Raw genomic sequence first — 10,245 nt, forward strand, 5'->3', positions numbered from 1 at the left:
GCACTTGGAGGCCCAACAACGTCTACAAGAAGAAGGTTGCGTAGTAGACATCAGGAGGCACGACAATAGAAGCAAGACCAATAATTTCATCTTTACTAGGCAATTCCTCTTCACGGTGTTGTCTACGAAATTTAGAAAAATTAAACTCATGAGACATATCACCTAAACCAATAGTAACAACATCCTTTTCGCAGTCTATCTTAGCATTAACAGTGTTCAAGAAGGGTCTACCAAATATAATGGGTCAAAAGCCATCTTGTGGGGAACCAAGAACAAGAAAATCAGCAGGATATTTAGTTTTCCCATACAAGACTTCAACATCTCTAACAATCCCAATTGGTGAAATAGTATCTCTATTGGCAAGTTTAATGGTGACATCAATATCTTCTAACTCAGCAGGTGCAATATCATGCACAATTTCTTTGTATAAGTCAATAGGTATTGCACTAGCACTAGCACCCATGTCACATAAGCCATGATAACAATGATCTCCTATTTTAACAGAAATAACAGGCATGCCTACCACATGTCTATGTTTATCTTTAGCACAAGGTTTAGCAATTCTAACAGTCTCACCACAAAAATAAATAACATGGCCATCAATATTATCAGCCAAGAGATCTTTAACAGTAGCAGTATTAGGTTCAACTTTAACTTGCTCAGGAGGTGTATAAGTTCTAATATTGCTTTTACGAACCACAGTTGAAGCTTTAGCATGATCTTTTATCCTAACAGGAAAATGTGGTTTCTCAACATAAGCAGTAGGAACAATAGGATCATTATAAGTGATAGTCTTTTCTTCAACTTTAATAGGTGCAACTACTTTTACTTCTATGGGAGGATGATATTTAAACCACTTCTCCTTAGGGAGATCAACATGAGCAGCAAAAGATTCACAGAAAGAAGCTACTATCTCAGAGTCAAGTCCATATTTAGTGCTTACGGAAAACATCGGTATCCATAAAATATTTAACACAATCAAACTTAGGTGTCATACCTGACTCCTTACCTTCGTCGAGATCCCAATCTTTAGAGTTGAGTTTAATTCTTTCCAATAAATCCCACTTGAATTCAATAGTCTTCATCATAAAAGAGCCAGCACAAGAAGTATCGAGCATGGTGCGATTGTTATCAAAAAGCCGAGCATAAATTTTTTGAATAATCATTTCTCTTGAGAGCTCATGATTGGGGCATGAATATAACATTGATTTAAGCCTCCCCCAAGCTTGAGCGGTGCTTTCTCCTTTGCGAGGCCAGAAATTATATATATAATTGCGATCACGATGAACAAGATGCATAGGATAAAACTTCTGATGAAATTCCAATTTCAATCGTTTGTAGTTCCATGATCCCATATTATCACATAGCCTATACCATGTCAATACATCTCCCTTCAAAGATAAAGGGAAGACCTTCTTCTTAATAACATCATCGGGCACACCTGCAAGCTTAAATAGTCCACAAACTTCATCACATATATTAGGTGCTCATCAGGATGCATTGTTCCGTCTCCTGCAAAAGGATTAGCTAGCAGTTTTTCTATCATACCCGAGGAATCTCAAAGTAGACATTTTCATTTTCAGTAGGTTCAGTAGGTTGAGGAGCAACTATTTGCTCTACTTGTCGGGGTGAAGATACCCCGAACAAGCCCCTCAGAGGATTACTTTCCATAGTAACAAGTGACAATAAATTTCAGCACACTATATAAATTTTTCCTTACCAAATTCCACCTACCAAAGGCGCTTCACTCCCCGGCAACGGCGCCAGAAAAGAGTAATGATGACCCACAGTTATAGGGGATCTATCGTAGTCCTTTCGATAAGTAAGAGTGTCGAACCCAACGAGGAGCAGAAGGAAATGATAAGCGGTTTTCAGCAAGGTATTCTCTGCAAGCACTGAAATAATAGGTAACAAATAGTTTTGTGATAAGATAATTTGTAACGAGCAACAAGTAACAAAAGTAAATAAAGTGCAGGAAGGTGGCCCAATCCTTTTTGTAGCAAAGGACAAGCCTGGACAAACTCTTATATAGAGAAAAGCGCTCCCGAGGACACATGGGAATTATCGTCAAGCTAGTTTTCATCACGTTCATATGATTCGCGTTCGATACTTTGATAATTTGATATGTGGGTGGACCGGTGCTTGGGTGTTGTCCTTACTTGGACAAGCATCCCACTTATGATTAACTCCTATTGCAAGCATCCGCAACTACAAAAGAAGTATTAAGGTAAACCTAACCATAGCATGAAACATATGGATCCAAATCAGCCCCTTACGAAGCAACACATAAACTAGGGTTTAAGCTTCTGTCACTCTAGCAACCCATCATCTACTTATTACTTCCCAATGCCTTCCTCTAGGCCCAAATAATGGTGAAGTGTCATGTAGTCGACGTTCACATAACACCACTAGAGGAGAGACAACATACATCTCATCAAAATATCGAACGAATACCAAATTCACATGACTACTAATAGCAAGACTTCTCCCATGTCCTCGAGAACAAACGTAACTACTCACAAAGCATATTCATGTTCATAATCAGAGGAGTATTAATATGCATAAAGGATCTGAACATATGATCTTCCATCAAGTAAACCAACTAGTATCAACTACAAGGAGTAATCAACACTACTAGCAACCTACAGGTACCAATCCCAGACTTAGAGACAAGAATTGGATACAAGAGATGAACTAGGGTTTGAGAGGAGATGGTGCTGATGAAGATGTTGATGGAGATTTGCCCTCTCCCAATGAGAGGGGCGTTGGTGATGACGATGGCGATGATTTCCCCCTCCCGGAGGGAAGTGTCCCCGGCAGAACAGCTCCGCCAGAGCCCTAGATTGGTTCCGCCTCGTGGCGGCGGAGTCTCGTCCTGAAAGCTTGCTTATGATTTTTCTTCGGACGAAAGACTTCATATAGCAGAAGATGGGCACCGGAGGGCCAACAGGGGGCCCACGAGGTAGGGGGCGCGCCCATGGGGGTAGGGTGCGCCCCCCACCCTCATGGCCAGGGTGTGGGCCCCCTCTGGTATTTCTTCCGCTCAGTATTTTTTATTATTTCCAAAAATAACTTTCGTGGAGTTTCAGGACTTTTGGAGTTGTGCAGAATAGGTCTCTAATATTTGCTCCATTTCCAGCCCAGAATTCCAGCTGCCGGCATTCTCCCTCCTTTTGTAAACCTTGTAAAATAAGAGAGAATAGGCATAAGTATTGTGACATAATGTGTAATAATAGCCCATAATGCAATAAATATCGATATAAAAGCATGATGCAAAATGGACGTATCAGTCAACAACTGCTTCTTCTCATGTTTTTTACTTTACACTCTTTAAAGTTGAGTTTTGAACAAATCTAACCCAAAAAGCATATATATATATATATATATATATATATATATATGAGTAAATCAAATGTCTTTAATCGAAAAAATTCATCAAAATTCATGGAATTTCCAAACTTTGGTCGTAAAAGCATATGAAATATGAGATACAAAAAAGATAGTGCAAAACAAAAACAAAAAGAGAAGGGGAAAAAAGCTAGAGCAGTGGTTACCGAGGGTCGATTCTCGGATCTCGGTAATGGCCACCTTTTCCGAGAGGCACTCTCGGTAAAGCATCTAACCTAGATCTTAACCTTTCCCCTTTCTTTTGTATCTTCATTCCCCTCCTCTCTGTTCCCTGCGCCACCGCCGCCGCCGCCAGCCCTCAACCGCCACCAACTGCCGCCGCCACCCCTCCTCCACCGCCCCAACTACGTCCACCGCCCCCAACTGTCGCCGCCACGGTGCTTCATGGCCGGCCGGCGGCGCGGCGGCTCTTCGATGTGACCCAACGACGGCCGCCGCAGCGGAGCTCCTCCGGTAGCGCGGCAGCTGGAGATGCCCTCAGGTGTGTACACCCATCCCACTGAACATATGCAAATTTTGTTGAAGAAGATGAGAATTTGGAAAATTCAGTTCATAGGTGCTCCACTAGGGGCTAGTAATTCAGTTCATAGTGTATTTTTAGGTGCTCCACTAGGTCCATGCTGATCTAGTTCTAGGTATTTTTAGGTGCTCCACTAGGATGTTTGAGTTGGACATGTTTTTTGCTTTCATTTTGAAAATGACCCCCTCTTGGATGCTTGTCACGCTCCGCTACTGCCACTAGGGGCTAGTAATTGCAAGTAGGCACCGTCTTGCTGAGGAATTTAATACCATGGCAAAACTGGCTACAAAACAACCAAACCTGAAATTGTGGGTCAAGTTCATCATAATATGCTGCTGTATACTACTGTAATGTACAGCTTTCAGCCTATTTTTCATGTTTTTGAGGAGTTGATATTGTTCAGTGCATGATAATATGCTCATATTGCTTATGTATATTTTTCAGCTATTGTAATGTATAGTTTTCCGCCTATTTTTTCATATATTTGAACAGTTCATATTGTCCAGTGCATGATAATATGCTCCTGTTGCCTATGTACTCTTTTCAGTCAATTTTTCATGTATTTTGGACAAGTGGTATGGTTAATATTCACCATATATATTTTGTTTTTCAGATTCTGATGGGAGCACTGGAAATAAGTACCGGAGAGTCCCGACTGGTAGGACCGAGTCATCCGCCTCCCATCAGGCCACAACCGAGGCATCGTCGTCATCAGATGGCGATGTCGGAGTGGACTTAGATGCACCAGATCCGCTCGCTACTGAGTCGGGCGACATGGAGGCCTCGGACGGCTCGGGGTATACCTCGAGCAACACTTCCAAGAGGAAGAAATCCGGGCGTGGTCCGGGGAAGGTCCCGGAACCAACTGCTGCCAGCAACCGTCCTGTCATTTGCCCGACAGGAGAGGGGTAAGCAAGCATTTCATTTGCATCATATTTTGGATGCCACAGCTTTGACACTCACATATGGTTGTCTTTTATATCATGCAGTCAGTGGGAATTTATCCCGACACAACCTAAGGGGGCACGCCCGCCGAACCACATCATCGGCTCCCTCTTGAGGAAGCACTTCCCTGGATTGTCCAAGCCGGGTGATGACGATCCGCCGTCGCCAGGTTTAACCTGGGAGCATTACCTACATAACAAGGATGAGCATGATGTCACCATGGCCACTCGGGTCATCAATGCTTTTTTGTAAGTATCTTCGCTCCGACCATTGCATTTTTCCGTATCCAAATCCTTGCTTGCGTGGATGGTGAGAAGATGCCATATGCTTTCTTGTAGGAAACATTTGCTTGCGTGGATGGTGAGCAGCAGAAGGCGATCAAAGGCATCGTGAAATCTGCCCGAAAGATACTCTCTGACCTCAAGCACACGCTGTGGTACAAAGCCGTGATGCAGTGTCGGCCGCTCGATGAGAAGGGAGAGAAGATGACAAGGAAGACTGCTTGCCAGACCAACACGTCGCGAGAAGAATACCTGTCAGTGGTAAGTGACTACATCGGTTGCTAGTACTTTGATTCATCCCTCTTGTTCCTCAGTTATTCGATTTTGACCGACAAGGTGAAGGAACACTGGATGAAGGACGATTGTTGGGAGGCCCTGGTTGACATGTGGTGTAACCCAGCATGGCAGGCGCAACATGTGGAGAAGGGAAACGACCGAGCCAAAATGACAGGCCCGGCTCATGTCCAGGGGAGCCGGAACCTAACCGCTCTCAAGCAACACATGGTATGTGGATTAAGATGTTAACTTTTTCGCGGGGTGCATCTTGGTTCATTAAACTTGATGGTTAATTTTGCAGGAGGCGAAGGTTGGTCGCCCGGTCCACATCCTGGAAGCCTGGAAAGAAGGCCACAAGGGGAAGGATGGTGCCGAGTTCTGCAGCGAGTCGGCGGAGGAGAAGTGGGGGACCTTCAAAGAGGTCTTCCAGGAGGTGCACGGGCAGGAAGCCGAACCTACGTCCAAGCCCCTTGATCCTGAGCTTCTCATCATTGCTGGTGAGGGGAAGGGCCATGGCCGCCACCTCCTTTGCAACGGGGCGATCGCCACCTCCTCGCATCGCAAGCTGCACGAGATACGCGCGTCGAGCACCAGCTCAACTCCGTCCATACGGAGTCGCCCAACCGCCGCATCACGTGAGATAGCGCGTCTCAAGGTTAGCATCCTAACCTTTCATTTATGTCCATGCCTCGAAATAGCACCGTTCCAACCTATATGAGCCTAATGCCATGTTACAGGATTTAATGGCGCAGCGGGCTGTTGAAGAGGAGCAAAGGCGGCAGGCTGAGCAAGAGTCCAGAGAAAAGGAACGGAAGACACAAACAAGAGGTTGAAGCTGCTTGAGGATCAACTACAGGTAGAACATTATCTAAACTAGAGTAGAAGATTCATTACATAGGGACGAACCACCCTCACGTGACTCTACTCTTATAGGTTCTTATGCAATCTCGAAGCAGTGCAAGTGATGCCCCTCCTCCTCCTCCGAAATATTAACCCGATGGCCTCTCCTCCTCAAGATGATCTATATATGAACAAGTGTACTTCTATTGTGACGTGCGCGTGTTTTGCAAGTAGTGATAATATGTATGAATTTGTGACTTGTGTGTGACGTCTACTAGGATAATACATTCGACTTGTGTGTGACAATATGTGGACTATCCCTAATTATGCCTATATATGTGTGGACTAGATCAAATTATGCCTATATATGATCAAACTATGCCTATATATGTGTGGACTAGATCAAATTATGCCTATATATGATCCTTCTGCCAAGTAGTTGTTTTTATCTGCAGGGATCAGAAAAGAAATAGTTTAAACAGCAGAATGGATGGGAAAGATTTCCGAGAGCAACACTCGGAAAACTACATATTACCGAGAACCCCTCTCGAAAACATGGTTGTCTGGGAGACCTACTGTTGTGCCACAACTTTTCCGAGAGCAGCTCACGGAAAGGAAGGCGACATTGCCGAGACCAGCTCTCGGCAAAGCTATGTAAACTGTCATCTCCCATGTGGGCCACGCTGTCCTACTGGTCAGGAGGATTGCCGAGAGCTGATATCGTCATTTTTTTCAAGAATATTTAGGAAGTTATTTAAAACTTTTACTGATAAATGTGACCAGTGGGACCACATGTCAGTTAGAAAGAACACAATTGTTGCATATGCTTTGCCGAGTGTCGCGCTGCGGCTCTCGGTAAAGTATGCAGTAACTGATGGAGCCGTCTGTTGCGGACGGGCATGCCGCGTGGCTCCTCTTTGCCGTGAGTGGCTCTCGGCGTCTACAAACTTTGCCGTGCGGTGCCTCTTTGCCGTGAGGCAGTGACGGCAAAGATGGCAGTTTTCCGTGAAGCTGGATTTGCCGAGAGTGACACTCGGCAAATTTTGCTTTGCCGAGTGTCCGTGTTTAGCACTCGGCGAAGAGCACTACACCCGGCGTACGTAGGGCACAGTATAAATCTACAATGATTTTTCACAGCATCCGGAACTCAGTGGAACAAAACCAAATCAGATGACCCGCTGCACCATAGTAACATACAATTGCATGGTCAATGGTGCAAACAAACAGAACCGATAACACCAGAACCAAAGTTGCATCAATGTTCAGACTCTGAATTCAGAGCATTATCAGTCTACAAGGACTTGGATGGTTCGCATACATATGACAGCAATGAGCAGCGCACAAAAAAAGGGAATGGATTATATTTAGAAAGGCTCACCATCGGGCCTGCCGCGGTCGGACCTGGAGCGTCTTTGGCTGATGCAGCCATTGCCACCATCGCCACCCCTGGCAAGTAGCCGGAACCTATCCACCATCCCACGTACCTGGAACAATGGGTATTCAATGCCTCGGCTCATCGTTGATTCTTCGGAACAAGCTTGAGGGAAAGTGTAGCGCACATAAAGCTGTAAGAAGAAGATAGACTGTGACCTGCAAAGGCGCCGCCTTTCCCTTCCCCCCCTCTGGCGAGGAGGCATGGTAGCTCGCCCCACCACTGGTCCACGCGGCTGGAGATAGGTTTGCTGGCGAGACACGACAGAGGACAGCTTGCGGCCGCCGCCACATCTTCACTACACTAGGCTTAGCAGAAACACGAACTGCTGGATTAGTATTAGATCAGAAAGCCACAGTAGTGTTGATTTCGGCGGAGTGGCGGAGCTACAAACGAAGTGCTGGGCGGGCCATTGCTGAGCTAAAGAAGAACACAAAAGTTTTCAAATTCTGAATTGTTTTCATTAGTAAGTAAGTACCCTCTGTTCCCATTTGTTACAAGATCAAGTGAGTAGATATAAACAAAAGAAGCTATACACGAAATTATTTCTTTATCATACTCTAGTGGAGACTATAGTTTTAAATAGCACGCTATCACGGCCCTATAGTGTTTGAAGGAGCATCACGCTCCTTGGTGGAGACATGGTTGGGTGATATTCGGAAACCTTACATACGTAATGGCATAGTAAAGATATGTTTTGGCTTATATAAATCATAGCTGAAGCCATCAAGGAAAATGGATAAAATATTTAGGCGCAACCACACATGACACCGTGTAGATATATATGCCAATAAGTCTGAATATATAATATCCAATTGTAAAACTGACCCATAAGTTTCCTCAGCAGATAGTGCCATTTTCTATATTCATTCGGCGATTCCACAAGCCAATTAACTTAAGTGATTCTCCTATCATAGAAAAACCGAATTGATGCCACTATGTTTTGCCAGAAATAAGCTCAACAACCGTCCTATTATCTCAATTTAACTTCAAACACTGTCGAATAAAATTACTCATAACCAATGCTGAATCTACTCGCTTCAGAGTTTAGACCACTGTTTTGGTTACCGGTCGAAATTTCAAGATTTTTCATGATTATCGCGTATTTCCGTGCCCCTGGGTAAATCGCCATACCGAGCAAAAATACCATTTTTTGAAAATTTTGAATTTAAACACTTGATTTACGGTTTTGAGAGGTCTCTGGTTCGAATATTCGTTCATTCACTTATTTGAATTCAAAATTCAACTACAAAATTCGCTCGAAATATTCTCGGTATTTCTCGGTAACCGTGGTAACAACATTTATCAGCCCACTCGGTAAAATTGCCTCATTCGGTAACCAAAACCTTGGTTCAGACTCGTTCATGAGAGAAATCTGGAAAACCTGAGAGTGCGTTTGGTTGGTATGGATTTGACGGGGTTTGGCAGGGATTGAATCCCAAACAAGTCAAATCCCCCCAAATCCTCTCCAATCCCCTTGAGACAAGGTGTAACCGAACAAAGCCTGAAGGTGTTGCAACCTCCTGCCCTCAAGAAAAAAGTTTGGACAGGTAATGCAAACATTCAGGAGAGAAATCTGACAAGCATTCAGGTGTACATAGCGCTCAAAGTTTCCTCGAACTTTGATAGTGCTGGAGATGGGATGGAGACTTGAAGAGAGGTAAGTAGCTCTCACCTGCTGTTTGAATTGCCCGCGCCGGCTACGTGGCTGACATCGGCGTTGAGCCTCGGACTTGCTGGATTTGGAGCCTTGGAGGCGCTGAGCCTCTGACTTGCTGGAGACGCCGCCGCTGCTGCCGGAGACGCCGCCGCTGCCGGTTACCAGACCACGCCGCCGCCGCTATCGAGTTGGCGTCTTATGCGTTGGGCTGACTTGCGTCTGGGAGAGAGCGAGTTAAAGACTAAGGCCCTCTTTGATTTGTAGGATTCTCAAAACGCAGGAATACGAAAAATAAAGAATTGGAATGGCATGCCCACTTGAATCCCATAGGATTATCACAGAGTGTTTGATGTCATAGGAAAAACAAAGAAACTGAAAAAAGAGGTTGGAGTGGATGCTGGATTTTCAATGAAATCTAGTACACATGATTTCATAAGAAAAAATCCTATTGAATTCAATCCTATGAATCAAACGACCAATGTAGGAAAAAGTCCTAAGGATTCTAACCTTACAAAAATCCTATGAAATTCCTTTGAATCAAGGGAGTCCTAAGAGTGGTATGGGCCGATGCTAGATGGGCCGGGTGCACGCTATAACACTAAAACATGTTTTTCGTTTATCACCGTAGCCAGCAAATTCTCCTGTGGGCCTTCAAGATATGCTATAACGCTGAAATAGCGCGCTATTTTTTTTTATAGATACACACTGCAAAAAAATAGAAAAATATCTTGATCAATCAAGGTGATTTCATCTTATCGTCAAAATTTTCCTACACCAATTTCATAAAAAAACAAAAGACAAAATAACCTTAATATGACATGATTTTTACGCCGGCGACAGAGCCGCACCCTTAATCTAGCATGAGTTCTCGCTCTATATGCAC

General features: G+C 44.3%; 1 pseudogene; it reads right to left on the bottom strand.

Annotated features, from left to right (window-relative positions):
• LOC120968305 (probable GTP-binding protein OBGM, mitochondrial) overlaps positions 1-7,995 on the bottom strand; it is a 64,273-nt pseudogene extending 56,278 nt beyond the window's left edge.
• Between the last annotated feature and the right edge of the window lie 2,250 nt (positions 7,996-10,245).

Source organism: Aegilops tauschii, chromosome 7 (genome assembly GCF_002575655.3).
Source record: "Aegilops tauschii subsp. strangulata cultivar AL8/78 chromosome 7, Aet v6.0, whole genome shotgun sequence".
Lineage (NCBI taxonomy): Eukaryota > Viridiplantae > Streptophyta > Magnoliopsida > Poales > Poaceae > Aegilops > Aegilops tauschii.